Here is a 10,431-nt window from a genome sequence, read left to right as displayed (position 1 = left end):
CTTTTATTACACGTAGGTACAGGTTAATTAACTTATACTCCAGAGTTCGATATTTCAGATGTTTAAAAAGATATAGAAAAGTGGTAATGGAGGTATACAAAATTTGTACGTATATATACCTACTGAACTAAACACAAAATCAAAATAAATAATAACAAAGTCAACTTTATTTATATCGAATGAGCTAGCTGGCCATCGAATATGAGTGTAGTGAGGGCACACAATATTGCACAACATTTAAAATGACATTTTTGTAATATTTACACATAAAATTATCTTGGTATTGATTATAATAATGATAACATTGTATATTTTAATAATGATAACATGATTTAACAAAGAAAAATATGTTATTTTGGAAGATGCTAAATTGATTTCCTCCGAAACAGTTCTTATTGCAAATTGCATAGCAGGCTGAGGCTAGTTTCTTACTTAACAAATCGATATGAAAAAACCGTTTAAGGTTTAATGACTAATAATTAATAAAAATAAAGATTTAGACTTACGTCGTTGACCTAGAAGTAGTAAGAAGCTGCTCAACATACTTTTTGGACTCTCTGTGTTCGCCTCCTTGTACGCGTTTCTTTTGGTTGGTTAAAAGGGTAGCCGATGTTGATTTAGGCAAATAAAGACTAGGTACTGCCTCAGGTTTGAGTTTTAGACCCTTTTTAGAAACGTAATTTAAAAGTTCCTGTTGTAGATTTCTTTGGTAATCTTCAGTTTTAAAATGTGTATAACAAATTCTTGCAGTATTACAATTAAAATTATCCTATCTACAACAAGATATAATCCACAGTTTTCTGGTCACGCTATCTTTAGGAAATGTATGAAACTTAAAGATTTTATCTTCATTGTCACTATTGCAACAAGCAATTGCACAGCGTACTTTGAAAAAGGTACAAAACCAGATATACAATGGCAAATAAAAACTTTCAGTTTTACAAAAAAATACTATACAGTATAAATAAATAGGTAGTAACTAAACACCATTTGTATAAAGACACATATATAAGCATATATCTAAATTATTTTTCTATTATAAAATAGATGACTCAGTCAGTATTGAGATACTTTAAAATATATTTATTATCTCATAACTTGCAATTTGCAATAGTCACCATTAATAACCGATAATATTGTTGAACTTTTGTTTTTATACAAGCTTTCTGTCTTGCCGGTGTAAAGTCGTCTGAAGTCGATATTTATTGTGTTTTGCGTTTGAACTAATTTGTGTCTTATTTTCATATTATTATATTGTTTGATAAGTAAATTTTGCATATAATAATCGGTAGGTTATAGTAATGTGTATATTTTTTATTTTACTACATTTCATTATAACTCATCTAAAATACCATATTGAATTGTAAAACAGATTTTTCTCTATTGTACTCTATTTTGTTTTTATTTCAGTAAAACTGCTTGGAAGTGAGTGACAGTGAATCAGAACAAGCAAATCTACTACTATTTACCTATTCACAGTATTTCCTCTGCAGACAATTTTTAAATTTCAAGGGATTTGCATACAAAAAGAGTACTTATATTATTAGTATATGTATGAAAACAAAAATAAATATTTCGCCTGAATCTCTAGGAGAAGTAAAGGTTTTACGCTACTGAAAATATATTTTTTATTCAATTATAACCAAAACAAAACATTTAAAAAAAAATTAGATCACTTTTTAACCATAATTTCAAAATTAATGTGTACGTTAAGCTGTAATAATGGGTTCGAGGTGGTTCAGGCGATCTTAACTACGTCACACTCCTGGGCCAGCTGTCAAATGTCATGCGCAATATCATACCTTGTGTATTCATTTTGTACCATGGCATCAATGGTTCTGCGGTTCTGGGGTGTTCGTTGTTCGTCACGATACACAGACTACTTCGACCTTCGACTGACGGACGTCGGACTGACTAGCGGACTAGCGTTACTATGCTAGGGTCTAGCCATTGAGACCTGACTTGTGTTTTTTTATTTTGATATGCTAGTGATGCTTTTTTTTATTAGATATATAGATATTGTTTTAATTTTTTTGATTAGGTAATTTTTTATTAAGATTTAGAGGTTCTTCTTATTATTTTTATTTCTAGAACATTCATTAACATTATTATTCTCGTTAGCTTTCTCTATGTGGGATCGGCTTCTCTAATTATTTTCCTGTAAACTTTTCTGTTCTCTTCCAGGGACTAAGTACCTCTCCGCTTTTTCTCTAAGATTATGGTTTTTCAGAAACATGCAATTTCTGTTCATCCCCTTTTTTACTGCCCTACATTCAGTACCATACATCATAGCTGGTCTAAAAGCAGTCCTATACAATTACCTTTTAGTTTTCTTGGTACCTTTTTTATCACACATTATTCAATTTGCCTCTTTCCTTTACCTTTAATTGAAGTATGATAAATAAAACGGTAATACCGATCCTAAAAGCCGAAAATTATCATCTTTTGTGAGTTCTTGTCTATTCAAGCCAACTACTCTATCTGGACTTGAAATATCATCTTTAAAAGAATATTCTAAATATTTTGTTTGTATCCAACTTAATTTTAATCATTTTTCATTAAGGACCTGTCTCCGCTACTCTATACCAAGGACAGATTACAGTTGTTATCTAATCCAGCACAAATGAGAATAAATATGGGCGAAACCCGGATGAAGCCCTATTTTCACACAAAATTGGCCAGTTTCATCTACAATTGTATCGTTCTAACACTATAGTATTATTCTAACTATATATAGTAGTTCTAACACTAACTACTAAATCTCTGCCACAGTAGGTTTCTGATAACTTCATCATGTGCTTTCTCAAGATTAATAATACTATGTGCAAGTCTATCTCTTTCACTCTAAATTGTTAAATTAGCTGTTTTATAATAAAAATTGCTGATGTAGACCTGCCTCCTTGCATAAATCCAAATTGACATTTATCCATTTTCATTTTTTAGAACACTGAATTATGTTAGATTTCACCACAAATGTAGGATAATAAAAAGATATATTGTGAATCGAGTACTATAAAAAATTGTCATTGTCAACAAAATGAAGCAGAGGTTTACTGGAAATAACTATTGCAAACCAAATAAAACACTAAACGGCTATGTTTAAAATGTCTTTATTCTTTATTAAAAATCTGGGAAATCAAAGGAGGGGGGGCCGTTATTGGTGCAATGGCGAAGGAAAACCCCTCTAAACCTCGCCTAGGGCCCAGTACATCCCGATTTAAAAATACAAATCTAATATAAAAGCCTATAAATATAATATCATTATAACATCATTACTTAACACAGCTTTAAAATTCAGGCCTAAACTAAGCATTTATACATATATTTTATGAAATTTTACTACATGTATTACTAATTGTCGCTGGATTTAACCCTCCGGAATGAGGGAAGGTGGTCCAGTCGCACTATCCATAGCTATGTTGGACCGGAGCATATAGGAATCACGGTCCGTGGACATATAGGTTATATATGAACCCTAGCTAGCGGGAAAAATACCCTTATTAAAATACAATTAAATGTTTATTACAAGTAAGAATCTGCAATAAAAGTTGATTAGTATTATAACTAAGAATCTGCAAAGAAAGGGGTTAGATATCTTAATACTAAGAATCTGAAAATAAAGTGTTAATTAGTCTTAGAACTAAGAATCTGTAAAACAAGGTCGTTAGTTATGACAACTAAGACTAATTAATGCAAAAAGCAAAAAAAAAAGAGTAAAATTTTAAAAAAGTGAAAAAAGTCCCAAAAATTTCGGGAAACAAAAGTTATTTAAAATTGTCAGATTTTCCTGAAAATGCGAAATTTGTGTCTGTCGTAGTGCCTCCGGGACTAATCAACAAAGACATGCAACAAAATATAAACAAATAAAAAGTTATTCACAAATTTCGTATTAAAAATTTCTTAAGTCGAAAAAGACCTGAAAAGTAAAAATAAGTTATTTTTATAGTAAAAATGTTTCAAAGTCCCAAAACAGTATATAAATATCAGAAAAATAATCCAAGTTATTTTTAACCTGAAAAAGAAATAAAATATTCGAAATATTTTCGAAGTCCCTAAAAGAGAAAATAATGTTAGCAAAATACGTCTAAGTTATTTTCGGGCTGAAATATTTCAGAGTCCCAAAAGATAAAATAAATATAAAATTATTATAATTTTTCTAAGTTAAATTAATAACCTAAGAGAGATACCTCAATTGTAATTTTAATAAACATGAAACCCGCCAATTTTTAAATTGGGATCCACCCACCAACCAATCACGCCAAACCTAGGCTGCAATCGCACTTGATTTTGTGTGTGGCATGGTGGCATGGTAAAAAACGTTTCTTATTTTTATTTTTAAATATACAGTTTATTTACTTTACAGCTATAAGACTATTTGGTAAGTATTTTGTAGTTTTGTAGTAATTTGGTAAGATAAAAAAATCTATTAGTCACACACATTTTTTTTTCATTTTTTAGAACGAGCAGTGTATGTCACTATTCTGCTGATTGTAAGTAAGTACAATCGTTTATAATTATGTATGGAACACAAACTGAAAAACTATTTTTGCAGATGCAGCAGTGTTGATAGGCATGCTGACTATAGCCAATCAGCTGTTTTGATGTAAGATTGAAAATTATTATTTTAAAAGTTTTTGACAACTAATATTCTGAATTTAAAAAATTATTTTCTCCTTTCGAAATTTTTTATTAATAAAAAATTTTTACAGTTAACCGCAAGAATGCCGTAAAGGATCAATTTTTAATTTTACAAGTATTTCATTTTTTAACTTTTTTTTAATTTTAAAATTCATTAAAATAAATCACTTTTAAGATATTTTGTCTATTGGTTTAAAATGTAACATTTATGTGTATATATAAAAAAGAAGGTGAATTATGAATAGACACGAACACTGAGAAGAAACGCTGATTGTAAGATTTTTTAAATTTCACACAGCATTTCCGTAATTTTATAAAAATTGTAAAAAGAAAATTGTTTAAAAACGTACCTTACTACAATGATCTGAAAGGCTATAGAATCGTACACAGGTCACTGATTTGTAAATCTTCGCAGCTATCGCGAGAAAATAAAAAGTCTAGTTGCTTTTAGGGAAAGTGTTACGGGCGAGATCAAACTAAGGCTGAGAAGGAAGAGGATAAGGTGTAAAAACTTGCACATGGGCAGCAGTGGAGAAATTATCAAGGGGTTGTTCTAATAAGCCAGTATTATGTATATAGTTGATCGTTAAGACGATAACTGAATCTACCACGAACTGAATTTGTAGAACTTCACCCGTGACAAAATCACGACGTAATCGTATATCGTTTGTATAAACCTACTCGTTGACACAATAGGAGAAGGTAAAAAGCCGATCACGTGAAAAGAAAAATAAAAAAAATTGATTACTACCGGGTGGATTGGTACATTTACGAACTCACTACTATTTAATAAAACTAACAGTAAATATTCAGCCATACCGTTTGAATGACAAATGCTAAATGACGAATGCGTCTATTTTATAAGCCCATATTGTTATGGCTCCAGATGTTTTTATTAGTAGATAAATTTCCGGGAATCATTCCCATATAGATGAAGAAACAGAAATACTTGTAATATATCAATGTTAGCTTAAGATACCTATAAATCTCACCACAACCCTTAAACTTTTCCTTACTTTTCCTTTTCAGCCTCTCCCATTAACCCGACAGACACAAGCTGTGGGTTCTCGTCCCGTCTGTTGTTACGGTTGAAAATAATGTCCACACTCTAAAGTGTGAACATTGTTTTCAACTAACCAAACAGCTTTCCTTTTTTTTATTTGTAAAAATGTCATTTATATAAACAAAAAATTAAATCACAAAGCAGAATGAAAAAAGGTTAAAATAGCACAGATAAAATAACAATTAGGTAGAATAACAGAAAAGTTATATTCTTCTTCTGTAAAAAATACACACCATATTAAAAACAAGTATTAAAAATATAATAATAAACAAAAGTACCGTTTAAAATTCAGACCAGCACGCTGGCCCGCCTCACCCCAATCAATATCTTTTTGCCCCTGCAGGTTCCCAGGGACGTCATATCGTCAGGGTAGATAGCATTAGGTGCAGCCTCTCCCCGTAGCACTATCATTGGGAGGTTCTGAAACAAAAAATAAAACAGAATAAAAAACAAGATTAAAATACATATATCTAAAATTTTGTAGCGATCATATTACAAAAAAAAACACAGGGACACCTAAGAATAGCAGACTTATGTATAACAGTTTTCAAGCAGCCGTTACCTATATCAACATATAAAAAATAAAAATAAAACAGTAGAAATATGTCTAACAACAATTCAGAAAAACATCGGGATGCAGAAGAGCAGGCCTATGTATAGCAGTATACGTTTCAAGTAGTTACCTATATTAACACATAAAAATAAAACAGTAGAAATTAAGAACAATTCAAAAAAAAACATCGGGATGCAGAAGAAGAAGAGTAGACCTATGTATAGCAGTATACGTTTCAAGTAGTTACCTATATCAGCATATAAAAAATAAAACAGTAGAAATATGTCTAATAGCAATTCAAAAAAACATCGGGATGCAGAAGAAGAGCAGGTCTAAGCATAGCAGCATACGTTTCAAGTAGTTACCTATATCAGCATATAAAAAATAAAACAGTAGAAATATGTCTAATAGCAATTCAAAAAAACATCGGGATGCAGAAGAAGAGCAGGTCTAGGCATAGCAGTATACGTTTCAAGTAGTTACCTATATCAGCATATAAAAAATAAAACAGTAGAAATATGTCTAATAGCAATTCAAAAAAACATCGGGATGCAGAAGAAGAAGAGCAGACCTATGTATAGCAGTATACGTTTCAAGTAGTTACCTATATCAGCATATAAAAAATAAAACAGTAGAAATATGTCTAATAGCAATTAAAAAAAAACATCGGGATGCAGAAGAAGAGCAGGCCTAGGCATAGCAGTATACGTTTCAAGTTACCTATATCAACACACAAAAAATTAAACATCGTTATGCAGAAGAAGAGCAGGCCTATGCATAGCAGTATACGTTTCAAGTTACTTATATCAACACACAAAAAATTAAACAACGTTATGCAGAAGAAGAGCAGGCCTATGCATAGCAGTTTTCAAGCAGTAATAGATGATAAAAAATAAAAATTTTACAAAAAACTTACTCTCTGCTGCGGGGTGAGGTGCGCCCTTTTCCTGTTTCTGATGGCTTGTTCTGGAAAAATATAGGTATTTAAGACACTTGACTAATTGTTTATACAGAGTAACTTACCCATTGTTAGTTGTTTAGAAAATGTCGCAGAAAATAGATCATCCCGTCTTTTTATGCATTTCAATAATTAGTCAGAGAATACCAAAAAAAAAATGCAGTCTTATATTTTTGACCGGTAGTATTTGTAATTATATCATGGGAAAATTCACATATTATCCAGCTGCATTTAAGGTCAGTGAATCATTATGTTTGTAGATATCAGTTTATTCAATGGGTCTAATTGCTTTTTAGACAGGATGCATTTGCAATAAACTATAAATTTCATAGATAAAATTCTTAGATAAAAATGAGTCATGCAAATTAAGTGCAAAAATTCCTGGATTCGCAAACAAAGAATGCTATTTCTATTACTACACTGAGAAAAGTGTTTAAACTATTTTTATATTCGATAAGTAGGTTCTGTATTTCTTTATTCTATTATGTTTTAACAAATAACGTCATAAGAATACATAAGAAATATATATATATATATATATATATATATATATATATATATATATATGTATATATTGAGGTGACATTTTTTTTGCCAAGTATGTAAAACATCGTTTACGAAGAATATTACAGCAGATGTATTTAGACCTACTACACCAACGCTTCACCCCCGTTGTGGTTATCAGGCCATGCCTACAATGTATAAATTTACGTGTGGAGGAAAGGTGCATACTGTTGGTATAGCTACTCAGTTTTTCCCAGCCAGTGATACCGAAGATGATTCTGTAGACCTTTTTTATAAAACGTTTTTAGTACTACCAAAAATTTTTAGCACAATTATTCGTATATGCCTATATAGTCAAACTATTATTCGTATATGGCTATGTAGTCAAAAAAAGATCAAAATATGCTTTAAATAAACATAAAAAATAGTATTGATAAAATAACAATAAACAAAATACGGGGTGAAGTGGAAAATTTCAGTAAAAAATATATTTTAAAAATTTACATGATTGAATATGTATACGAGGTTACATAAAAAATAGTGGTAATTAGACACCTCTGTACCCTACGAGCGTGACTATGAAGGGTTTCTTAGGGTAAGGTAATATATAAATAATAAATAAATAACGCCAAAACACGGTAATGAACTTAGCTATGAATTTAAAAAACTTTGAACACCGAAAATAAAACACTGGCCAAATTAACATAATGTATTAATAATATACATGTATATCATACATATCGTATTTCACCTTTACAAAGATAATCTATTCTACTTGGAGTGTAGCTTTTCTGTGGATCGTTGTTTATCGATATCCGGTTACCAATATTATTTTGCTGGCTTTTATTATCTAAAACTCCCTTTTTGCCATATGTTTTCATATGATTCTTCTTCTTAGTCATTTTAAACAGTGGTCTAATAATGTCACGATATTTTTCGGGCGAAGCTTGGTGTCTTAGTTTTCCCAACGTATCTCTATATACATTAGTTATTTGCAGTATTCGTTTGTACATTTGATGATCTAGAGGCGTAAAGTTTTTAGGATACTTGTAAAATAATAAATTCTGAAGACCTTCTGTTGCAGGAAACTTTTCTTCATCTACTAACATATTATCCTCTTCAAATATTAAAGTTTTCTCTCCCAGCTTCCATTTTCTATCGCCAACATACTCGGGGCCAAACACATAGTCATATTCTTCAACCATAATCACGTCTTACTCAACAGGCTGTCAAACACTAAATGATTTGAAAAATTGACGCGTATCTATATAAAGTGCTGATCACCATCGATAAAGTGAACTAACGCTTTTTAATAAAAGCGAAAACGTCTCTGACGCGAGCTGACGCATACCTGACACCTAGCAGACGCGAGCTGACACCTATTGACGTAGAACGTGACGCACGCGACATTCGACGCAGAACGTGACATTTGACGTAGAACGTGACATTCGACCAGACACATACCTATTGGCTGTGAGTTTCGCCGGTAGCGTTCTCTCGCGGTTTGAAACTTGTACTTTTCTTGTAAAACCGGTGCAAGTGAAATATGACAAAACGAGAAAAATAGATATTTATCTAAAAATACACAAATTATGAACTGAAATATTATTGTAAACTGACTACTGAACGAATACACAGAATGAATAATAAAAGTAATTACGCTTTTTTATTTTATTCATTATAATTATAATATTGAAGGTATAAGTTACTACGACTGGATGACTACTTACACAAGAGGCCATTGAGAAAAATAAGACGTTTATGTGAAAATATTTAAAGGTTAAAGGTTACCTTTACACATGGGTCCTGGGTCCTGATTCTATTTCATTTCGATGTCGAAATTTAAAAGCGACTACGCCATGACAGTCGCAATCGCTAGCGATTCTCATTCATTTCGATTGTAGTTAAAACTGGGGATATTTACTTTATCATTTTGACACTGCTGAAAATTTAGGTTGGCCCTGTTGTTTATTGGCTGCACTACGCTTGTTGAATGTTTGTTTTGTTTACGTTACGTGAACGTCTTTTTTTTCTTGTTTGAGTTGTTAAATCATAAATAGTGGCCATTCTCAATTATATTTTGAATTGAAAGAAAAGATGGCAAGAAAAAAAAAGGCGATGTGGGAGATCCTTAAGTTATAACCACTAAGATTTCACTTAGTGGTTATATTCTAATATATTTTTAAATTTACTGCAGCTTATTAATACTAACTATAAACATTTTGGGTATCCTAGAGGCATAAACATCTTCTTCCAAATATGGTTCTAATACCCTTGTTAAATAATTTGCAGCTTGTTTATTAAGCCGGAATTGCTGCCTAAATTGAGCATCACTTAGTAAAAAAGAATTTTGGGTATCCCGTAACATTCTTCTTATCCTCCGTTATGAGCGTCGGATATCTATCTTCTCTAATTCCTCCAAAACTAGCAAATGTCCGTAAAACACAGCCATATTAATACTTTTTGCCTCAGTTTTCCTTGCAAGGATCAAAACACCGCCTACCTAAACTGAACCTAAGTTCACTTCTCCCAGTCCAGTCAGTCATGTCAGATTAATTTCGACTCGAAATTAAATTTCAACCACTTTCTTGAAGTTGAAATTAATTTCGATAAATCGAAATTTAGTGACGTCGTTTGGTTAGTTCAGCTGAAATCCACAAGGTTCGCAAAGTCGCATTTCGACGTCGCCATATTAATTTCGACATGTTTTGAGTC

The 10,431-nt window shown here is 31.3% G+C and overlaps 1 long non-coding RNA gene across 1 annotated transcript; it reads right to left on the bottom strand.

Moving 5' to 3' along the window:
* Window positions 1–3,094: 3,094 nt before the first annotated feature.
* Window positions 3,095–7,380, bottom strand: LOC140442785 (uncharacterized). The gene is made up of 3 exons (XR_011951143.1): window positions 7,278–7,380; window positions 7,171–7,220; window positions 3,095–6,121 (listed from the first exon to the last, which is right to left on the bottom strand). It is a non-coding gene; the product is annotated as an uncharacterized lncRNA (long non-coding RNA).
* Window positions 7,381–10,431: the final 3,051 nt, after the last annotated feature.

This window comes from Diabrotica undecimpunctata, chromosome 6 (genome assembly GCF_040954645.1).
Source record: "Diabrotica undecimpunctata isolate CICGRU chromosome 6, icDiaUnde3, whole genome shotgun sequence".
NCBI lineage: Eukaryota > Metazoa > Arthropoda > Insecta > Coleoptera > Chrysomelidae > Diabrotica > Diabrotica undecimpunctata.
This window is presented reverse-complemented; position numbering and strand designations above follow the sequence as displayed.